The sequence below is a fragment of the Hemitrygon akajei genome, chromosome 13 (assembly GCF_048418815.1).
Source record: "Hemitrygon akajei chromosome 13, sHemAka1.3, whole genome shotgun sequence".
Lineage (NCBI taxonomy): Eukaryota > Metazoa > Chordata > Chondrichthyes > Myliobatiformes > Dasyatidae > Hemitrygon > Hemitrygon akajei.
Genome location: NC_133136.1, coordinates 40525981 through 40550032, shown reverse-complemented (window position 1 = coordinate 40550032; position 24052 = coordinate 40525981). Strand labels below are relative to the sequence as shown.

At 40.9% G+C, this 24052-nt stretch overlaps 1 protein-coding gene across 1 annotated transcript in view; it reads left to right on the top strand.

The window, feature by feature from the left end:
* The first annotated feature begins 523 nt into the window (after positions 1-523).
* Positions 524-24052, top strand: part of ankrd55 (ankyrin repeat domain 55) — a 147805-nt gene continuing 124276 nt past the window's right edge. Inside the window, exons 1-3 of the mRNA XM_073064457.1 lie at positions 524-660; positions 16249-16324; positions 17311-17455. The gene's annotated coding sequence lies outside the window, so the exon portion shown is untranslated. The remainder of the gene's footprint in view (positions 661-16248; positions 16325-17310; positions 17456-24052) is intronic.

The following is a 24052-nucleotide window of genomic DNA, read 5'->3' as shown; positions in this document are numbered from 1 at the left end:
ATGAACATATTTAGCAGAGAGGTGGATAAACATACCTGATCACTGGAAGTTTACTAATGCTGTGGGCATCCAGGCAACAGTAATCTCATATTGAGAATTTCTATCTCAATTTGCAACCGTCAACCTTCTTTCACATTTGTTTCTGTCTCAGTAAATATGAATGTCAGATTTACTGTTGGAGAACTAACTAAGTTTAGTTCTGAACCTGAATAATGAAATTAAATGCTCATTCCTTGTGTTCAGCACTCTTTCCCTCTGCTGATTTGCATTTTATTTCTTGGAACCAATTTCTTGGAGCCTCTGCATTCAGTGAGTAGTTTTCATTCATGTATTTTGAAACAAGTTTCCCAATTTTGGCTTCAATACAGTCTGCAAAACAAGTTTTTTTTTTCTTTCAAACTGCATGATTTCAGTGAGAGCAATAGAGCAGCTGCTGCTCAATACATCAGTGTGTTGAGTGAAAGGGCACCTTGTCCCAGCTCAGTTTCTTCGCCTCACAGCCAAGTAAAGGCAACGCAGTGCAGTTCAGCATGGAAGGAGGTGAGTGACTGAGGGCACTGGCTAAACAAGAGAGTCCGAATCTCAGCTAAGAGATGACTTCATAGCAAAGGAAGAAAGTTAAAAATAGACAATAGCGATAATATAACATGTTACAATGAGGTAAGCCGGTGTTCCATCACCAGGTGCACAATGTATAAAGATGCGTTCTTGTTTATCCAAATAATGGCAGAAAGTTTTTCATTCAATGTTATGAGGAATCATGGACTGAAAAAAGTATAGTGATCAAAAAGGAAATTTAGAAAGATAAATTTAATTCATAGGAAACATAAAAACACATTTAAACAAAATCCAACTATTTTAAGAGAGGTTTTTTTTTGGTATTTATGCAGTGCCATATTGCTCTGAAGACATTAAAAATGTGAAGTGCAGCCAACATGTGGAAGGTTGACAATACACAACAGTAACCAAAATACTGCAGATGCTGTCATTCTGAAATAAAAATAAATGCTGAAAATATTTGATGAAAGATAATCAAGCAGAAATACTAACTGTTGTTTCCTTTTTCACAAATGCTGCTGTGTTTTCATATTTTCTGTTTTTAATAACCTGAAATGCTAATTTGAATTCTGTTTTCAGTCACTACAGATGTTGTTTGACCAACTGGGTGTTTTTAACATTCTCTTTTATTTCATAATTCCATCCTCTCCCCACCCCCATGATCTAGGCTCCAGAGCCCTCCATGGTAGAGAATGCCAGTGATTCACCACTCTCTGCTTGAAGTAGTTCCCATACCCCTCAGTTTTAAATGATGAGCCCTTCTCCCATAAGTAGAAACAGCTTGGCACATATTCTGTTCTGCCTCCTAAAGATCTTATATGTTTTAATAAGATCACCCCTCATTTTTCTAAACTCCAAAGAATATAAACCTGATTTTTTCCTGCTGGTAATAGGGCGTTCCTCTTGTGCCAGGAATTAGTGTTGTGAACCTCTTTAGAACTGCCTCCAATGTGACTATATCATTTTGCATTGTCCACATGAAAAGTTGCAATGAAGTTTCTAACTACAACCTTTTTGCAGTAAAAGCCAATATTCTATTTGCCTTCTGAATCTCTTGCTTCATCTGTCCATATTTTGTTAATATTTTGTGCACAAGAATACACAAATTGACAGAAATTGAGGAGAAGGTTGTAGTGGTGGGAAGGGACAAAATAACACCTTAGGAATAAGATTGGTGGCATTGTCAAATGACACCAATTGTAAGATTCACTGGGCTCTTCTGGTTGTGAATTGCACATGCGTCACTGACACAATAACAACGTCAGAGGCAGAAAAGGTGACATCGTTCTTTGTATACTGCAGAGATCCTAGATGTAGTTGCCTGGCAGCGCTCGACAGAGACCCTGTGCATTACCCCCTGAGATGCCTTTGAGATTCTGAATCCTCGTTGAATGTCAAACTGTTTTTGAGTTTATGGAATGAAGACACCTGATAGGTAAAGCTGAAGCAGAAAATGCTGGCGATCTTCCACAATTCAAAGAAAACGGTAGACAGGTGCTGCCTAATCTGCTGGGTATTTCCAGCTTTTCTTTGTCTTTTGCTTTTGAATTGACCTGGCTGAAGCAAAAGCATTTTATAATATGAACTAATTTATTTTAAGAGTATTAAGAAAGAAGCTGCAGAGGGTAGTAAATTTTAGTCAGCTCCATCTTGGGTAATAGCCTACAAAGTACCTGGGACATCTTCAAGAAGTGGTGTCTCAGAAAGGCAGCGTCCATTATTAATGACCTCCAGCACCCAGGGCATGCCCTTTTCTCACTGTTACCCTCAGGTGGAAGCCTGAAGGCACACCCTCAGCAATTCAGGAACAGCTTCTACCCCTCTGTCATCCGATTCCTAAATGGACATTGAACCCGTGAACACTACCTCACCTTTTCAATATATTTTCTGTTTTTGCACAATTTTTTAATCTCCAATATATATATGCTGTAATTGATTCACTTTATTTATTTATTTATCTTTTATTTTTTTTTTCCTTCATTGAACTACTGCTGCTAAGTTAACAAATTTCATGCCACATGCCGGTGATAACAAACCTGATTCTCATTCTGATTCTGATATATTATAAAATATAGTCAGTTTATATAGGATATTCACAAATATTGGAAGTGTTTGCATTGCCTGATATGAAAATTATTGGTGATTAGCAATTTAAGAAAAATATAAAGATTGTAGTGTGTTGAAATATCCACTGAAGATTCAAGGGGGCAGTCATAATAAATTAAAGGATATTGTATGGGCAACAGTGTGAGGGTTGGGGGGAATATAGCAGAGATTCTACACACTGGACAAATACTAACGGAGGAAAAAGACTGACTTAAGGACAAATAAATAATGTGACAAATTTAGCAAGACAGATCAAGAAAAGCTTGGGCAAGCATGTTGTGTTCGAGGAAGAAAGGAAAAGACAAAGGAATCATGTGTCATTTCCATCAGGATAACACTGTCCAAATTACACAATGTTCTGTTCCATTATGATTTGCATTATGATGTTATTGTACAAAAATATAAACAGATTTACTCAGTGCTTTTACAAAAGCTTCTCTGATAATATTTTGATAAGGCCAGGTTACCTTCCCATTGTGTTACTCATGCACCAACCAAAACAATATTTTCGCTGCACTTTCTCTTTCCCTCTTTACCTGAGGCTTATCTTCTTTCTTTGTACTCTTCTCTTCAGCCCTGAGAAGCTTTCACTGTGTCATCTACTATTACTCTTTGTTATTCTTGTAAATTATGCTTACCTCTCAGACTGCCACCCCTCCCTCCAGACGAAAATGTCAGGCACCAACAACAGGAAAAGAGATGGCTACCCCTATACTCTGGAGCATTTAGACTTTATTGTCAAATTTCATCGGAAAAAAATCCTTTTAACAATGGTAGTGGAGAGACAAGCAAAACTTAACATTTCAGGACTTAGACTTTTCAACAGAATATTTTAAGTGGCATTCTTAAAGTGAGTTCATGCAATATTGTACTCATTATTTTTCATTGCTCTGAAGATATTAAGATTCAAAATGACTGTTTAGTTAGGACTAAACAAATATGGAGGCCAAGTCAAAAGTTCCATTCCCTAATAAATAGTTTAATGTGATCAATGAAAACCTAATTGTTTTCCAGATCTTCACTCTTCCTCTCTTATTTATGATGAAAGCATTCCCAGTTATTTCTGATAAAAGCATTCTAATTGCTCAGAGCTCTCAAAGTTCAATAACTTTTTTTAAAAAATCTTGCATTTATAAGGCATGTTATAAGGCATTTATAAGACATAAGGATGTCCCAAAGCAATTTATGACCTAAGGATTAATTTTGAAGAGTATTTATATATTGCGCTGAGAGTGACATGCACCTTGTTATCATTCAGTAGGTTTACACAAGCACCCAGTCTGATAGCGATCAGATGATTTGCGGTCATGTTATCACTAAGGGAAGAACATTCTGTTTGCTTCAAACTGATGGCATGAGACAGCTTCCAGAGTTGGCTGAAGAAGCTTCAGTTTAACATTCCATGCACCAGTGTTCTGCTTTGGAGGATCAGCCTGTACTATGTGCTCAAGCCATAAGTTAAAGGCACTGGCGCTACGACTTCATGTTGGATTGAGCCCAGTGAGGGGAATGCCTCGCACCTGTGATTATTCTGCATGCTTGGTATTCAGCAACCTGGGGCCTGCAAATCTGCTGCAATGTTAAACTGTTATATAAATTAGCTCAAACAGGCTCAGAGGCTCAGCCAACTATAAACTGTTAAGTAGGTCAAAATTAAGCTTCAGTTCAACTCACTCTCTAGCTTCTGGTTTTCATGGCCTTTCAGAGTTTTTTGTTTTAATAACCTGCACCTCCTTCTCAGAAAATCTATACCTAGGCTTAATTATCTTTCAAACCACTGTCTGATAACCTTTACAATATTAAAAGATTCGTTCAGTATTTCATAACTTTTAAAATAAACAGGGTGATAAGTTTATATAGCATTCAGGATGAATGGATAAATGAACAGTGCATTAATAGATGGCAATAAACTTCAAGGCAAACTAGATGAATGTGATAAGAATGGAGGCCCTGTCAAGAAGTCCAAATAAATTGTAATGTAATTTTTCCTTATCTAGCACTGCTTGTGTTATCTCTGATTCAAAAGTGGCCTTGTTCTAAATGTCAAGCTATTCTTTGAAGCCTAGCTAATTACCTTGGCAATTCTGTTACTATTTTTTGGCAAAATCTGTTTGTATAGTTTACGTTTTTGTACAAAATTGTAAGCCTCCATCTTATATACTGCCTGGCCCATGCTGTCTTAGTAACTCCATTCATTAAGGAACTGGAAATAGGCAGTAAGTTAAACTATAGTCAGAGGATTTTTATTCATGTAACAGTGTACAAAAACAGCGGGTAATCTTACAGTTGCTTTCTTTCAAATAGCCTCCTTTTATAACATTCTGTTTCCAAATCTCATTCAACACCAGCCAGTAAATGGTCACATGAAATAATTCTTAAAGCAGTGAGAACATTAAAGAAGCAATTAATGTTCACAGACCAAAATTACATATGACAAATAGATTACTTATGCATTCCTGATTCCTACATTGAATAAGTCTGGGCTGTTAGAAAAATAGAAAACCTACAACACAATACTGGCCCTTCAGCCCACAAAATTGTGCCAAACATGTCGCTACCTTGGAAATTACTAGGCTTACCTATAGCCCTCTACTTTAATAAGCTCCACATACCTACCTAAAAGCCACTTAAAAGACCCTATCGTATCCACCTCCACCACTGTTGCTGGCAGCCCATTCCACACAATCACCACTCTCTGAGTAAAAAACTTACCCCTGACATCTCCTCTGTACCTACTCCCCAGCACCTTGTGACAATCATTTCAGCCCTGGGAAAAAGCATCTGACTATCCACACGATCAATGCCTCTCATCATCTTGCACACCTCTATCAGGTCATCTCTCATCCTCTATTGCTCCAAGGAGAAAAGGCCGAGTTCACTCAACCTATTCTCATAAGGCATGCTCCCCAATCCAGGCAACATCCTTGTAAATCTTCTCTGCACCCTTTCTATGGTTTCCACCTCCTTCCTGTTGTGAGGCAATCAGAACTGAGCACAGTATTCCAAGTGGGTTCTGACCAGGGTCCTATATAGCTGCAACATTACCTCTTGGCTCCTAAATTCAATTCCATGATTGATGAAGGCCAATACACCATACGCCTTCTTAACCACAGAGTCAAACTGCGCAGCTGGTTTGAGCGTCCTCTGGACTCGGACCCCAAGATCCCTCTGATCCTCCACACTGCCAAGAGTCTTACTATTAATACTATATTCTGTCTTCATATTTGACCTACCAAAATGAACCACATCTCACTTATCTGGGTTGAACTCCATCTGCCACTTCTCAACCCAGTTTTTCAACCTATCAATGTCCCACTGTAACCTCTGACAGCCCTCCACACTATCCACAACACCTCCAACCTTTGTATCATCACCTTTGTTCTACTCCTGTTCTTAGGAAATAATGTTGACCTGAAATTGACAACAAAGTTATCAGTCTCAAATAAACCAGTCTTTCTGATGGTTGTGGGAAATATATTAGTCAATATCCGAATAATATGGCCCCATTTGCGCAAGTGAGATGAATGGCCAAATATTTTGTTTCCTTTATCTGTTCTCAGGATCGTACTTGCAGGTTGCATTGGGGTCTGTTAAGTAGGTTTTGTAACTTGAAAACAGTAAACTAAATTGAAAGGATAAAACGGAGCCGGAGATAGCTTGTATAGGTTCCTAGTTTAACTTTTAGCAAGGCGCGCACGTATGACGTTAACATGGTAGCATCGTGACTTATGCCATTTACATATTTTTACATATAACCTGCAATGAATTATTTAAACAAAGAATGCTTAATCAACAACATATTTACAATTTTACTCGAATATTACTAAAATATTAAATACACAACACTCTTTCCTGCTCAGGTGCAAACTCCAATTCAACGTAGAATGCATCTCAAATCACGTACACAGTACATTAGAAAGTACAACTACTTTATAGACATCCACACATAGTAAATTTTAAATTGTCCCATTCAGGCCTAAAGATTTAATCTCAATGGAGGCTTTCTTACTCTTGTAGGCTAATGTCTTTCCTGAAAAGGGGGAATCAGTTTGTTTCTGAGAATGCTTGTGGCTGTGAAACCATCTCAGGTTCCGTGGCCTCCTCCATGGTGGTTGTAGAAGTTGGCTTTGGAACTGCAGGAAGTGGTTCTGACAGCTTTGGCTACCTTTCTTCTCTAGCAAATGACTCTGCTCTCCTCATCTGATTGACACGTCACCTCCAGGTGACATCAGATGTAATCTCCACTATCTTGGATGGTAGTCCAGTCTGTCTTTAATCTTTCCGAGTTCTAACTTTTGATCACCTCTGTAATCCCTCGCCAGGACTGCTTGTCCAGGAATGAAGCATGGAACCTCCTTGTTTGAGGAGCCTTTAATTTACCTCAGCTGTATGTCCTGCAAACTCCTTCTGAGATTAGGTTTGAGGAGATCCAAACATGAACACAAGGGACAACCGAGGAACAGCATAGCTGGTGAGTTGTTGGTTGTGAAGTTTGCTGCACTGCGATATGCAAGGAGGAAATTGGCGAACTTTTGATTCAGTGTCAGTGTATTGTATTCTACTGACATTGTTCCCAGTGTCTTCTTTAGACTCTGGGCAAATTTTCCACCAAGCCATTTGTAGCTGGCTGGTATGGTGCAGATGTAACGTGTCTTATTCCATTCATTTTCAGGAATGATTGAAACCGTTCCACAACAAACTGTGGATCATTGTCACTGACTAAGTGTTCTGGAACAACAGACCTTGAGATAAAGTTCTCACCAACCATGTTCAAGGCTGATTTGGAGGCTATTGGGAACACTTCTGGCCACTTTCTAGCTACATTCACTACTACCAAGAAATTTGTGCCCATGAATGGTCTGGCAAAATTGACATGAATCCTCTGCTAGGGTAATGCAGGCCATTCCCAGGGATGGAGAGGCATTGCTCTTGGCATCTTCTGGATGTGTTGGCACACCAAACACTGCATGGTAAGCTGCTCAATCTGCCAATCTTTCCCAGGCTAATACACAAACCTTTGAGCCAACGCTTTCATTTTGACCATGCCTAGATGACCAACACGTAGCTCCTCCAACACTTTAGCTCTCAGCTTGGATGGTACAACAACTCTGAATCCCCACATAAGACAACTACCATAAAGGGGAAGTTCATCCCAGTGCTGGTAAAAATGAGGGAACTGGAATTTCTGCTGCACATTCCAACTATATTGTGTGGCCATGCAGACCTAAGAGTAGGGTCTTTTCTGGTTTCCTTTGGATCAGTTCTACTGTACTAGGGAGTCTTTCAATTTGTGTTAAGGAGAAATTACCTCTTTTGTAGGTTTTTCGGGTAGTTCTTTTTCCAAGGATAACATTTCCATGATTACTTGTCCTCTTGAACTCAATCTTGTAATTGTGTCCTCCAAGAAACAGAACCAATCTCTGTATTTCTGCTGCTGCTGTTAGTGGAACACTCTTTTGTGGATTGAAAATGGACACTAGTGGTTGATGATCAGTAACAAGGGTAAGAGCCAATGAGAGACAACTCTGAGACAACTCTGAGACATCTGGACAGCAAAGATGTATACATTAGGATGTTCTTTTTGAACTACAGCTCAACATTCAATACCATCATTCCCTCAAAGTTAATCAATAAGTTTCAAGACAATGGCCTCAATATCCCCCTTGTGCAAATGGATCCTCAATTTCCACATTAGCAGACTCCAGTCAGTTTGGATTGGATCTCCTTCACCATCTCCATCAGCACAGGTGCTCCACAAGCTCCCTACTCTACTCATTTTACACTTATGACTGTATAGATAAAGAGAGCTCCAATGCCATATTTGATTTTGCTGCTGACATCACTATCATAAGCTGAATCAAAGGTGATGATGAATCAGCATATAGGAAGGAGAATGAAAAGCTGGTTGAGTGGTGACATAACAACAACCTCTTACTCAGAAAGACAGAGGAGCTGATTATTGACTTCAGGAGGAGCGAACCAGAGGCCCAAAAGCCAGTCCTCACTGGAGGATGAGAGATGGAGACAGCCAACAACTTTAAATTCCTCAGTGTTATTATATCGAAGGGCCTGTCCTGGGCCCAGTACATAAGTGCAATTATGAATAAATCATAGCAGTGCCTCTATTTCCTCAAGGGTTTGCAAAGATGTGGCATGACATATAAAACTTTGACAAACTTCTATTGATGTGTAGTGGAGAGTATATTGACTGGTTCCATCTCAGCCAGGTATGAAAACACCAATGCCCTTGAATGGAAAATACTACAAAAAGTAGTGGATACATCCCAGTCCATCACACATAAAGCCCTCCCAACTACTGAACGCATCTACATAAAATGTTGTTGCAGGAAAGAAGCATCCATCAACAGGGACATCCACCACTCAGGATATGCTCTCTTCTCACTGCTGCAATTAACCACATCCATCTTTCTACTGTAGCCAGACATTTTTGTTTTTCTTTTACTTATGCTTATTATCACATGGTACTGTCAGTCTATGAACACATGAGCTCATCTGAGTCCTGCATTTGTCTTCTACATTTTGACCATGTCTTCCCTTCTGAAGAACACTCGCTGCAATTTTTTAAGTCAAGATCTCAGGAGTAACTCGTGTATATTCGTTGTTTTACTTTTACCAAGACGCGTACATGTGATGTGATAGCATCATGACATATGCCACATGTGTACTTTTACATATATATAAAACCCATGATGAATTATTTAAATAAAGAGTATTTAATAAAGAACATATTCACAATATTACTCAAGTACTAAATACACAAGTTCTTTTCCTGCAGCTGTTCTTTGAAGAAACATCTGAAAATTTTAATAAAATAGAATGCTAGAATTCCTGATGTACCTACAGAGACAATCAAAAGGTGCACCAAGAGAATGCAATAACTACGAGATACACCACTTTTTCGATCCTCCAGTTACCTCTTGTACACTTTATCATCAGCTTTATCCAGCAACTGTCCCTATTTGGAATTTCAGGAGAAATAAGAGATCTGTGGAGGTACATCTCCTCAGGGCTTCTCCACATAAACCATCAAGATCAGTAAAATCCATTTGCACCTCTACCAGGTGTTTCTGGCAATATTCTGCTTGACTACAGCAGTTGCTCAAGAGAATTCCTGAGGAAATTGCCTGCATAATGTTTAATTAAAATAAAGGCAGACTTAATCTCTGTGAGCATACGAGCATCTGCCATCTCCCTTGAGACTCTACAATCTCCATCTGAAGTTATTGGAAGAAAGAAATACTGGTGTTTTCAGTAGGATGGAGCACATATTTCTCTGGCCTTCTTCAGCCCTGGAACATTAATTTTTCTGCTTCTGGTCAACCGTTGGCCTTAGCAACTGGCAATCACACAGAAAGCAGTGCTCCTCTACTACTGGGATGTGATAGGCTTTTGCAAAACACGAATTACTGACTAGTGTAATTTGTAAGGAGCTGATCATCTTGCTGACTACTACAGTGAGAAATTCCACAAAGTACTCTGTGATAGCAAGTGCAGCCACACTCTATTGCAAGATCAGCTGCGTAATACCAGATGGAACCCTCGGCTTCCAAGGGTGGGTACCCAGATCACGTCTGGAGAATGTGATCAGCCTGAGAGATCATGGTGAGCAGATAAGTTGGCAAATTAGATGAAAGTGAGGATGAAAAATGCTATAATGAATGAAAGGAAAAATTTTAATTAAGCTCTGAAAGAAGAGTACTAGGAACTGACAGAATAAATCTGTAAATCCCAAGGGGATAAAATAAGTAGCAGGGATTCCAGAAATTACAATTGTCAAACAAAATCCCAGAATATTTGTTCATCGTCATATCTCTGCCATTCTGTGTTGACCTTCCAGCAATGTCATTCCCATGTTCCATGATGCAATTAGTCTTCCTGCAGGTTTTTGTTCTCTTGCTTTGCCTCCTGCAAGACGTAGGGCTAAATCTATCTGTCAGCAAAGATAAACAAATGTTCTGGTAACTACAGAAGCAGAGATTTCAGTTTTGGTTCCTTTTCTTTTTCTGTTTGCATGCAATAAAATAGAAAGTCCACTGTCAGCAAGTATAATATTGACTTTCATTTCCCTCACAAATTACAAATACTATTATTGCACCACTAAGCATACACAGCAGGCTTTTGTTCTGTGTGTCGTGCAACATTTGACAAAGCCCACAAAATTAACTGAGCCTCAGGTTAATATGTCATGTTAATATTTATCTCAGTTTGATATTTCCATCTTAGTGAAAGAAATGTTTTCCTCATCTCTGAAAGTCCTCCATATATCCGTTGGCTCCAAGTCACTGTCTGTTACACTCTATTACCTCCTGCAGGGAAGTGGTTGAGTATGGTATGAGCTGGCACAGAGTTCTTCTCTTCACCTCCAATGAAAATCAAATTCCACATCTCACTTCCTTCTGCCCATCATTCCATGATTTGAAAATTATGACAAATCTTCGAGCAGATACACAGAACAAAAAACATAGAACTGAACAGCACGATAAGGCCCTTTGGTCCACGATATTGTACTAACCTTTAACTGATCAATCTAACCCTTTTCTCTGACATAGCCCTCCGATTTTCTAACATCCATTTGCCTGGAACTTTGAATGATCACCGAGCGTGGCAAAATGTTTGCAGGTGTTATGGCTCCAATCGAGAGGCCATTATCAGTGCGCAGTTGAGGGTTTTGCCTCCTCAGAATGCCAGTTTATATACTCCTCCAGGGTCTGAATGGATATCGATTAGACATCGTGATCTGGTTGGCTGGTTCAAAACACTGTGAACGATTTAGCAGTAGAAGATTCCAGTTGGCTGGCTTTGAGGGAGGTCCATTAGAAATGTTTGTTTCGCTGTCCCACAACGTCACAGTTGCTCACAAACCAACTGCAACTTTGAGGAGGAAACATATCAAAACTCAAAGTGCAACAAAATGTAACTGATAGAACAAATGCTATCTACACAATCCAGTGCAGTGACTGCGACAAGTCCTACGTTGGTCAAACAGGGAGCAGACTATCAAGCAGACCACACGAATATCAGCTGGCGAGCAGAAGGCATGACCCACTCTCACCAGTATCAGCTCATGAAGACAAAGAAGGACACCATTTCAACTGGACGGCAGCCAGTCTTGACTCAAGCAAGAACAAGAAAAGAACGAGAATTTTGCAAAGCATGATTCTCTACAGCAGGATCCGTCAACAAACACATTGACATAGATCTGGTATTTGAACCCTTATGGAGAAAAGGGAAACAATGATGTCTACAATTAATGAATCGCCAGTAATCTCAGGATCTGGACAGCGAAGCGAACACTTCTAATGGACCTCCCTCAAAGCTGGCCAAACAGAATCTTCTGCTGCTAAACTGTTCATGATCTTTTGAACCAGCCAACTAGTTCACAACATCTAATCCATATTCATTCAGACCCCGGAGGAGTGGGCTTTCTGAGCAGAGAACACTCTCAACTGCACATTGATGATGACTACTCAAATGGAGCTCAAATGACTGCAAACATTTTGCCAAGCTTGGCAATCAACCAGACTTCCAAATAGCCCATCTGAGCTACCAATATTCTGCAATTTTTCATCCATCTGCCTGTCAAAGAGTTCCTTAAATGTCCCTTACAACACCACCTTTAAAACAATCATAGCAGAGCTAGTTCCAATAGACATTAAGGTGGTTGGGAGAATGTAGTATTAATTCAATCATTTGATATGTGTTTCAATGGAGAAATAACTTAGATATATTACTGATAGGGACTATTGCACTTATTAGTACAGAATGCTTTAGTGACTTTCTATCCACCTTGCTGAACCATCCTGTACCAACTTACTTTCACCTCTGCTCTATTTCAACCATTCACTTTTGTGGTACAGTCCAAGCCCCTTCATGGAAAAAGGTTTCTCACTTTACTTATTCAAAATCTTTCATCATATATAACTGTCCCTTTGTTCCATGTCTTTCATTTCCTGGAGTCAGTTTACTGTTAACTCCCTTTCTCATGCCTACAAAATTTTAAACACCTTGACAAATCTCTTTTATTGGAACCAGAAAATCCAGGCTTATTCAAGCCTTGTTTTGGTCTCTTTCTAATTTATCTCTGGTATTTCAATAGCATTCAACAAACATGTATATTACTTAGTATGTGTAATTCTCTATTGCTGCATTGCAACGTGCCTGCAACTGTTACAGCTAGTTTTACAGCATGCCAATTTTGATATTGTTATCAGAACTGGCTTTTTATTAAATTGCGTTGTATGTGTAATTTTTACATAAAGTGGAACTTCTCCTTAGAGAAACCTTACTCATTACTGGGCCTCAATGCATCTTCTCTCATTAGCTTTTTATCATTCTCAGTGAAAATAATTTCAGAATAGCAACTATTTCCCCTTTCTCCTTGTGACAGGTTTATAGAACTGTGGTCTCATAGATCCTGTGATTCCATTTTAATCCTGATCTCCAGTGTTCTCTTTGTGGAACTTGTACATTCTCCCTCAGACCTCTTGTGTTTCCTCCTATCACTCCAGTTTCTGCATGTATAAGAAAATCTGTACAGTTGGTTAAATAGCCACTGTAAATTGCTTCTAGTGTGCAGGTGAGTAGAGTGGGTGTGATAGAATCTGGGGAGAGAATGGGGAGGGAGTAAAATGGAATTTGTGCAAAAAGTTGCTCGGTGTACAAAGGCTGTAATAAATCTGGTCAAGAAGAAAAGAAAAGCTTACAAAAGGTTCAGAGAGCTAGGTAATGTTAGAGATCTAGAAGATTATAAGGCTAATAGGAAGGAGCTTAAGAAGGAAATTAGGAGAGACAGAAGAGGCCATGAGAAGGCCTTGGTGGGTAGGATTAAGGAAAACCCCAAGGCATTCTACAAGTATCTGAAGAGCAAGAAGATACGACATGAAAGAATAGGACCTATCAAGTGTGACAGTGGAAAAGTATGGAACCGGAGGAACTAGCAGAGGTACTTAATGAATACTTTACTTCAGTATTCACTATGGAAAAGGATTTGGTGATTGTAGTGATGACTTGCAGCAGAATGAGAAGCTTGAGCAGGTAGATATTAAGAAAGAGGATGTGCTGGAGCTTTTGGAAAGCATCAAGTTGGATAAGTCACCAGCACGGGATGAGATGTACCCCGGGCTACTGTGGGAGGCGAGGGAGGAGATTGCTGAGCCTCTGGCAATGATCTTTGCATCATCAATGGTGACGAGAGAGGTTCCGGAGGATTGGAGGGTTGCGGATGCTGTTTCTTTATTCAAGAAAGGGAGTAGAGATAGCCCAGGAAATTATAGACCAGAGAGTCTTGCCTCAGTGGTTGGTAATGTTATGAATGTACCACAGCTCTGAGGGGCCGAAGGGTGCGGGACCAGCCCCCTCCTTCCGGAGAATCGCAAGATCGCTATTAATTCGGGTCTTGGACCCAGGAAATGAGAGACAATGCAACGGATTTGACCATTGTTCTTCGAGGCACCTGTGTGAATTGCAACTCTATAGTACGTGCCAGCTATCAGGGACATGGACACCCTCAGGCAATGTGGGGGTGGGGATTGTGTCACCCTACCTTGATTGACATTTACAAATCTGCCAGTCATGATAAAAAGGAGACTGCAGGAGGCAGTACCCCAGCGGCGCACCAGACGGAGACACCATCGCTCATCGCTCCTGTGAGGACAGGAAGCTGTTCGGGAGCCATGTGTGATTCAGTTCCCCTAGCTTGGGGAACGAGTGGCTGATAACCCCGAAAAAGACTTCGAAATGACAACGGGGAACCCACGTTCCCAATTCAACGAGTTGAGTCCAAAAGGCTGGCAAGTTTATTTTCTCTCTCCAACACGTGAGACCCCAGCGGTCCCTGAAAAGGCTAAAAGCCTGTATGAACTTCCGAGACTTTGATATTTCCATCGGACAATAGTTTTACCCCTAGACAAACGATAGAGCTACTTCTTATTGTTGATTATTACTATACCCCCGCTTTAGATTGAGTATTGACGACATATATTATCTGAATGTTTGTATTAACCTTACTTTTGTGCCCCTTTATAAATAAAAACGTTTAAAAATAGTACCATCAGATTTCAGCGGACCTCTCTCTCTTTGCTGGTAAGTGACCCAGTTACGGGGTTCGTAACAGTAAGTTGATGGAGAAGATCCTGAGAGGCAGGATTTATGAACATTGGAGAGGTATAATATGATTAGGATTAGTCAGCATGGCTTTGTCAAGGGAAGATCATGCCTTACGAGCCTGATTGAATTTTTTGAGGATGTTACTAAACACATTGATGAAAGAAGAGCAGTAGATGTAGTGTATATGGATTTCAGCAAGGCATTTGATAAGGTACCCCATGCAAGGCTTATTGAGAAAGTAAGGAAGCATGGGATCCAAGGGGACATTGCTTTGTGGATCCAGAACTGGCTTGCCCACGGAAGGCAAAGAGTGGTTGTAGACAGGTTATATTCTGCATAGAGGTCGGTCACCAGTGGGGTGCCTCAGGCATCTGTTCTGGGACCCTTACTCTTCGTGATTTTTACAAATGACCTGGATGAGGAAGTGGAGGGATGGGTTAGTAAGTTTGCTGATGACACAAAGGTTGAAGGAGTTGTGGATAGTGTGGAGGGCTGTCAGAGGTTACAGTGGGACATTGATAGGATGCAAAGCTGGTCTGAGAAGAGGCAGATGGAGTTCAACCCAGATAAGTGTGAAGTGGTTCATTTTGGTAGATCAAATATGATGGCAGAATATAGTATTAATGGCAAGATTCTTGGCAGTGTGGAGGATCAGAGGGATCTTGGGGTCCCAGACTATAGGACACTCAAAGCAGCTGCGCAGGTTGACTCTGTGGTTAAGAAGGCATACGGTGTATTGGCCATCAATCATGGAATTGAATTTAGGAGCCGAGAAGTACTGTTGCAGCTATATAGGACCCTGGTCAGACCCCACTTGAAGTACTGTGCTCAGTTCTGGTCGCCTCACTACAGGAAGGATATGGAAGCCATAGAAAGAGTGCAGAGGAGATTTACAAGGATGTTGCCTGGATTGGGGAGCATGCCTTATGAGAATAGGTTGAGTGAACTCGGTCTTTTCTCCTTGGAGCGATGGTGGATGAGAAGTGTCCTGATAGAGGTGTATAAGATAATGAGATGCATTGATCATATGGATCGTCAGAGGCTTTTTCCCAGGGCTGAAATGGTTGCCACAAGAGGACACAGGTTTAAGGTGCTGGGGAGTAGATACAGAGGAGATGTCAGGGGTAAGATTTTTACTCAGAGAGTGGTGAGTGCATGGAATAGGCTGCCGGCAACTGTGGTGGAGGTCTTTTAAGAGACTTTTAGGTAGGTACATGGAGCTTAGTAAAATAGAGGGCTATAGGTAAGCCCAGTAATTTCTAAGGTAGGGACATGTTCGGCACAACTTTGTGGGCCAAAGGGCCTGTATTTTGCTGTAGGTTTTCTATGTTTCTATGTTTCTGAGTTGATGGTCAGTGTGAACTCAGTGAGCTGAAGGGCTTTTCCCATGCTATTTGCTTCTCTGTCTCAATGAAGGGTCTTTGTGCTAAAGAATAAATTCTGTTTCTTTTTCTACAGATGCTGCATGACCACCTGTGTATCTGTAGCTCTTTCTGCTTAGTCCAGCATCAGCAGTTTCTTTTTATTTTTATGAGTAAGTTCTTGCATTTTATCCTATTTATATATTTTTGGGGTTTTTTTTGACTGCACAGTTATTACACTTATTATTTAGTTCTACTTATCTCTCTTTTGCAAGATTTATTAAAGTTATTTGAATCCAGTAAGTCTAACATGTTTGTTGGTGCCCATTCATTTAGTCTGGTTTTACTGGGCTGATTTCCACATGCGCTTTATGTGCACAACTGGCATAAAAGTGGCCTTATGTGCAGTAGATGGTGTTGGTGATTGCACCTAAATGAATTTTTTCCAATGGGAAATTGGCCTGGGTGCTTCATGTTCATTCCTCTCAATGAGTCTGACATTTACCTGGCACGAGAGCCTAATAATGTCACAAGTCATTTAGGTCATTGCTTGTGGAGGTGAGGACAACCTCTGATCTAAGCTGTTAATTCACTACAAATCTAGGAGCAAATTTGCCCAAGGTTTACAAAAGAGATGGCAATTAAGTGGTCAGTAGTATCTGGTCTGGAACACAGCAGTTTTCAGACTCTGTGCAAATCAATTCTTAGCTGCATGCTGTACTGTACAGTAGTCTGGCCCCTTGATCAGATCACATCTTACAGTGGACTAGCCATTGCTGCTGGTGTGTTCAGAAAACCAGATCCCCCTTTCATTACCTCTTGACCCACCTCCACAACAGTCTCCTCTGCAGCTTCACTTCAATCTGCCTGTGCGGCAGAATTGCATCAGCTGAAGCTTTGCGTGCTCTCTCAGTGGGAAATACACAGCTGCTATGTTAGTGTGTGATTATATGTGCAAATGCAATGAGACCACTTTTAATTTATTGCTGCACAATTTGACGACATTTTTTTGGCAAGTTTTGCTGCGCATTTTGCACACAGTGAGAACAAAGACCAATTCCTGGGCAAAATTTTCACTATTATACCTTTAAATCTGTACACGTTGCCACCACTGAAGTATTAATGTATAAAATCTACTGCCCTTTTCCTTACCTCCTAGCAGTTGCTTCCATTCGTACAACCTGGGCTGTTTTAAAATCGATTCCTTTTGCGTGATGGACACGGACTTGAAAATATAAGCAGCAAGCAAAATGGATGGACTGTGACATAATACAACAATACTAAAAGAATAAAAGCTATAATCTGTAAGAAATCCTCACGCTTAATTAAAGCATCATTTATTGTACAGTACATTTAAATTATTTTGGGACGCATACATGATTGCATGTCTCAATAGATCCTTGCTGTAATTCTGACATGAATTTTGGAATCACTGGTGAATTCACTGATAGCCAAATTCACTCCAATCTTTACCTGGACATTTTCTATGTTTGTGTGCACAATTACAATCTGGTAAATGTACATTATTTTATTTATTAAGACAAATAGACTACAAGACTTAGGACAATACAGGACAAAAAGAGCATGCAGAAACTCCCACATTAAAGTAAGTACTATTATGTGGCGAGCAAGGTTACAGCTCAGGCCTGGCTTGCTTTGGGATCTAGGACCCCATTGTTTGTGAAGGTAGATACACTGGTTTGTGTAAAATGGAGACTTATTTTAGCTTCACTGGCTTATAGCTTTTAAAGCTGAATTGCTTACAACGTGCATGAAGTTTAATATATTTCTGTTCTCTCAGTATAGATTTGTTAATGCACATTCTCCAGTTATCAGCAATCAACAGCTCTTCCCTAGACCTACATTGATCAATATTTATAATGCCAGAACAGGCCCTCGTGCCACAGGGATGCCTGCTGCAGCCCCCAGGGGAGGGGACACTGGAGGTGGTGTGACGTGGCGGGCATCTATGCTGGGTTGGGACCTGGCTTCTCCTGTTGGTGCTGCTCACCAGTATTCGCTCAGTGGAAGACAAGTTGGACTGCATTCGTCTAAGGCTGGACTGGCACAAGATGAGGACTGTTGTGTGCTTGTTCTTGCAGGATTTTGTTAATTACTCTACAGAGAGAATATTTTCATAAGATTATTTATTGTCTGTGCTTTTCTTTCCCTATTTAATTTGCTTTTTTCCATTCCTCTCTCAGTCGACTGAGTGACCCTAGGCTATCAGATACAGACGTTGGATAGATAAGATCAAGGCAGGAAAGTTGCTTTCACTGGTAGGTGAGACTGGAACCTAGGGACATAGCCTCAAGATTCGAGGGAGTAGATTTAGGACGGATACGAGGAGGAACTGCTTTTCCCAGAGAGTGATGAATCTGTGGAATTATCTATCCAATGAAGCAGTGGATTCTACCTCAGTAAATATATTTAAGACAAGGTTGGATAGATTTTTGCATAGTAGAGTAGTTAAGGGTTATGGGGGAAAGGCAGGTGGGTGGAGATGAGTCCATGGCCTGATCAGCCATGAACTTACTGAATGGCTGAGCAGGCTCGACGGGCCAGATGTTCTACTCCTGCTCCTATTTCTTATGTTCTGGAGTGTAGCTTCCTAGAGGGATGGTTATCTGGCGAGCTGACCTGTGATGGGGTGGTCCACTGAGGTATAGATCCACACTGGTGCAGATCTTTGAGAGTTTTGCATTAGTTATTCATTTTCTGGAATCCTTGCTCCATTAACAAGGGTAACATTTACTGCCCATTCTTAACTGCCCTTGGGAAGGCATTGATAATCCACCTTCCTGGACCACTGTAGTCCTTCCAGAGCAGGTACTCAAGTTTGGAACCCACAATCTGCTAAACCAAATCTGGATATTGGTAAACATGTTATTGGTGAGTAGATTCCAATAGAGAGCCGTCTTGGGAACACTTTTCATCATTCTATTATGATTGAGAGTAAACTAATTGGATGATAGTTTGCTGTAATTAATTCATCATTTTTCTCAACAATATGTACTAGTCATGTACCCATATTGTATGGAGCTGTTTTGTTGTAGGCACAGAATCTGGGAGGGATGTGTTCAGTGTTATAGTCTGGAACAAGCTGAATCTATCATCTCCATCCATTGTTCCCAGCTGCTCCTTTATATCATCTGGAGGGAATTAAACTGACTGAAGACCAGCTACTGTCATGGTAGGAACTTTAAGAGGACATCATGTTTGCAGGGCTCTGCTATTTGTATCTTCATGCATTGAGGACCTGCACTCAGAGTACCTCAGTGCTCATGTAACCTTTAGTATTTCTTCCAAATGTTGTTCAACATAGAGGACCACTGATCTATCAGAATTGGGAGAGCTGGAGGATGGCCATCAGAAATGGCTTCTTTTACCATGACAATACAATGGGTCAGGAGTCAACGTTGAGGATATCAGTGCTACTTCCTTCTGCCTATATAACATTGTACTAATGCCGTTGGCTGATCGATCCTGCTGGTGGGCATAACCAGGAAATGTAATGAAGGAATCTGGCACATTATCTATAAGGTATGATTCTGTGAGGATAACTATCTTGGGTGATGCCTGGATGAGTACAGGTTCACCAATACTTCAGAAGCTCAACTCCGTACAAGACAAGGCACCCCTCTTATTAAGCACTTCATCCACCGTTCACTCACTCTACTACTGATACATAATAGCAGCAAAGTATACCATTCCACAGGATATACTGCAGCAATTCACCAAGAATCCTGAGACAGCACATTCCAAACTCAAAACCTCTTTCAGCTAGAATAACAAGGGCGGCAAAGGCACGGGAATGTCCCCACCTGAAAGTTGCCCTCCAGGTGACAAACTAACCTGACTTGGAAAAATATTGCTCTTCCTTCACTGGGTCAGAATTCGGGAACTCCCTCCCTAAAAGCATTGTGGGTATACCCACACCTCAAAGACTTTAGCAGCTCACCACTCCCTTCTCAAGAGCAATTCGGGATAGGCAATACATTCTGGTTCAGGCTGCAAAGCCCATATCCATTGGATGAATAAAAGAATTGCTTGACAAGTATGTGGGATAACTTTCAGAATTTCAACACCAGTCTCCAAGTGTTTGTGGGAGATTTTGTTAGGGTCAGTGGGCTGCTTAAAACTTCGTTGTGTCCGAATATGATGCCTAGGTTGATAGCAAGTGATCTAGCTGCCTTCATTTCTCTGTTTCAATGTGGCAATAATGATACAACTACAAGTGGCTTGCTGGGCCATTTAAGAGTCAACTTTACTTCATTACTGGAGGTAATTTTCCACTGGGGTACAGATCCACTGGAATATGCTCTTGCTGGAACTCTCCACTGGTAATGGCTTGTGTCCAATGTACAGTTCTTTTCGTATCCATAGCCTGGAACCATATTGTTTTGTAGGCATTTTTTAGGATGCTGTGATTAGGCCATGATAATTCTATTTCTTTGACCATTTGTGTCTCCATTTTGTGACTGAACAAATACTGAGAACTCAGCAATAGGTGTGATGTTTTGAAAATATAGTCTATAACCCTGTGGTAAGTTGCATTGATCCACTATGGTAAACATCTAAAAAATCTCAGATTTTGCAATTTTTCATTTTACATAGTTTACAAATAAAGTTTATTTCTAGTTGGCAGGTGCAGCTGCTGACTAGAAGTGTACCAACCATAAATTGTTAATTGGATGAAAACACTGTTGGAACAAGGGAGACCAAAGACCAAATGCCAGGCAATAAACAGCCATTAATGACTTCAAGTGTTGATCCCACTGGAATTTGTAAGATCAACAGACAGACATCTAATCTGCATGGGACAGGTGCAATTAAAAATGGTGTTGTTAAGAACTAGTATGCAATTCACATGATGATTTCATATCTACAGTAGCTTCAGGAAATGAAAGGATCCATTTAAAAGAATCATCTTAGCCCCAGCCTGCTTAGTTCATCGAAGGGATTAGAATCTGGATAATCAGGCAATTTTTACCTAAGTTTACCTAAGTTTAGTCATTTCCATTGTCCCTGCATGTTGTGTTGTAGTACTTGGAATAAGTCGAGAAATTAAGGCAGTGAGAGCAGGTGTCCACAGTATTAGGCCAAGATGACTGGTCTGAAGTTTTGTTTTCTTGACCAAATCCAAGTGGGCACCAGATGACTCCTTTCCTTTCATGCTTAAATATCTTTTCCTTCTTCAAATCTGTAACAGCCATTGGTAGGCTCAATCAACTGTCCATGCTCAATATTATGATTAAAGTTCAGAGATGCAGGAATTCTGTGGCTACAGGGTTCTGTTAAAGAAGTAACTGTCTTGCAAATGTTAAGCAAGAGAAAAGTAATGTCATCAGCAAGAATATAAATATGTCAAAGAAAGAGTCAGCTTTAAAGACCAAGATCTGAAGGAATGCTGTAAGCTTGATTATAAGATTGGGTATACTCTAAGATAAAAAAAAATAGCATCCACTTCAATAGAAAACATGCGGAGTTTTTTGTTTAATCATGGCCCCTGTTATTCAACAATTAGATTGTACAATAGTCCCACCAGGTACGAAACTTTGTCACTATTGCAAGAGGTTATTGGTTTATTATATGGGAGAATACAGCCCAACATATTTATTTGATAAAGATACGGCAGATAAAAATTTTAAGAGGTTTTATAGTTTATAACGCACAAAGGGTCTACAAGGGAAAGAATGGTTCCCTTCACGATCCTTGTGGAGGTTTATGCATGGAGCCATGTGAGATGAATGAGGTGTTATGAGTGCTTATTGTCTGTATTTACCATGGTGAGGTTCATGGAAGCTAAGAGAATTTGAGAACAGAACAGTGATGTTCTACAACATATTGACATGATGAAAGAGGAGGTATTGATGGTTTTGAGGTGCATGAAGGTGAATAGGTGTATGAGTCCCTGAGGCTTGACCAAATGTATACTAGGAAATTGTAGCAAGCAAGGGAAGAAATTGGTGGGACTCCAACAGAGATATTTGTATCTTCCTTAGCTGCTGGTGAGGTACCAGAGACTGGAGGATGGCTAACCAGGGAACTAAAACCAGGTGAGCTCAACATCAGTGATGGGAAAGTTACTGGAGGGGATTCTGAGAAACAGAATCTATCTGTGTTTGGAAAGTCAAAGACTGATAAGATAGCATAGCTTTGTGACGGGAAATCACGTCTCACAAATTCTATTGAGTTTTTTGAAGAGATAATCAAAAGAATTAGTGACAGCAGAGCTGTAGACATGGGCTAAATAGACTTGGTTCCATATGGTAGGCTGGTCCAGAAGGGGAGATAACATGGAATCCAGGGTGAGCTAGCAAATTGCATACAAAAGGAAGGGTCTTGACATAAAATGGCTACTTCTCTCCAGGGATACTGCCTGACCCACTGAGCTCCTCTAACATCTTGTATGCGGATACAAAACTGACTTGGTAAAAAATCTGAGGGTGGTAATGGAGGGTTGTTTTTCAGATAGGAGGTTTGTCATCAATAGTATGACATAGGGATTGGTGCTGGGTTTCCTGTTGTTTGCCATATATACTAACAATATGGATGAGAATGCAGCTGACATTATGAATAAATTTGTAGGTGACTCCAAAGTTGGTGCTGAGATCAAGTCAAGTCAAGTCACTTTTATTGTCATTTTGACCATAACTGCTGGTACAGTACACAGTAAAAACGAGACAATGTTTTTCAGGACCATGGTGTTACACGACACAGTACAAAAACTAGACTGAACTACGTAAAAAAACAACCAGAGAAAGCTACACTAGACTACAGACCTACACTGGACTGCATAAAGTGCACAAAAACAGTACCAGCATTACAATAAATAATAAACAGGACAATAGGGCAAGGTGTCAGTCCAGGCTCTGGATATTGAGGAGTCTAATAGCTTGGGGGAAGAAACTGTTACATAGTCTGGTCGTGAGAGCCCGAATGCTTCGGTGCCTTTTCCCAGACGGCAGGAGGGAGAAGAGATTGTATGAGGGGTGCATGGGGTCCTTCATAATGCTGTTTCCTTTGCGGATGCAGCGTGTAGTGTAAATGTCCGTGGTGGCGGGAAGAGAGACCCTGATGATCTTCTCAGCTGACCTCACTATCCGCTGCAGGGTCTTGCGATCCGAGATGGTGCAATTTCCGAACCAGGCAGTGATGCAGCTGCTCAGGATGCTCTCAATACAACCCCTGTAGAATGTGATGAGGATGGGGGTGGGGTGGTGAGAGATGGACTTTCCTCAGCCTTCGCAGAAAGTAGAGACGCTGCTGGGCTTTCTTTGCCATGGAGCTGGTGTTGAGGGACCAGGTGAGATTCTCCACCAGCAGAACACCAAGAAATTTGGTGCTCTTAATGATCTCTACCAAGGAGCCGTCGATGTTCAGTGGGGAGTGGTCGCTCCGTGCCCTCCTGAAGTCAACAACCATCTCTTTTGTTTTGTTCACATTAAGAGACAGGTTGTTGGCTCTGCACCAGTCCGTTAGCCGCTGCACCTCCTCTCTGTAAGCTGACTCGTCGTTCTTGCTGATGAGACCCACCATGGTCGTGTCATCGGCGAACTTGATGATGTGGTTCAAGCTGTGTGTTGCAGCACAGTCGTGGGTCAGCAGAGTGAACAGCAGTGGACTGAGCACACAGCCCTGGGGGGCCCCCGTGCTCAGTGTGATGATGTTGGAGATGCTGCTCCCGATCCGGACTGACTGAGGTCTCCCAGTCAGGAAGTCTAGGATCCAGTTGCAGAGGGAGGTGTTCAGGCCCAGTAGGCTCAGCTTTCCAATCAATTTCTGAGGGATGATTGTGTTGAATGCTGAACTGAAGTCTATGAACAGCATCCAAACGTATGTGTCTTTTTTGTCCAGGTGGGTTAGTGCCAGGTGGAGGGTGGTGGCAATGGCATCAT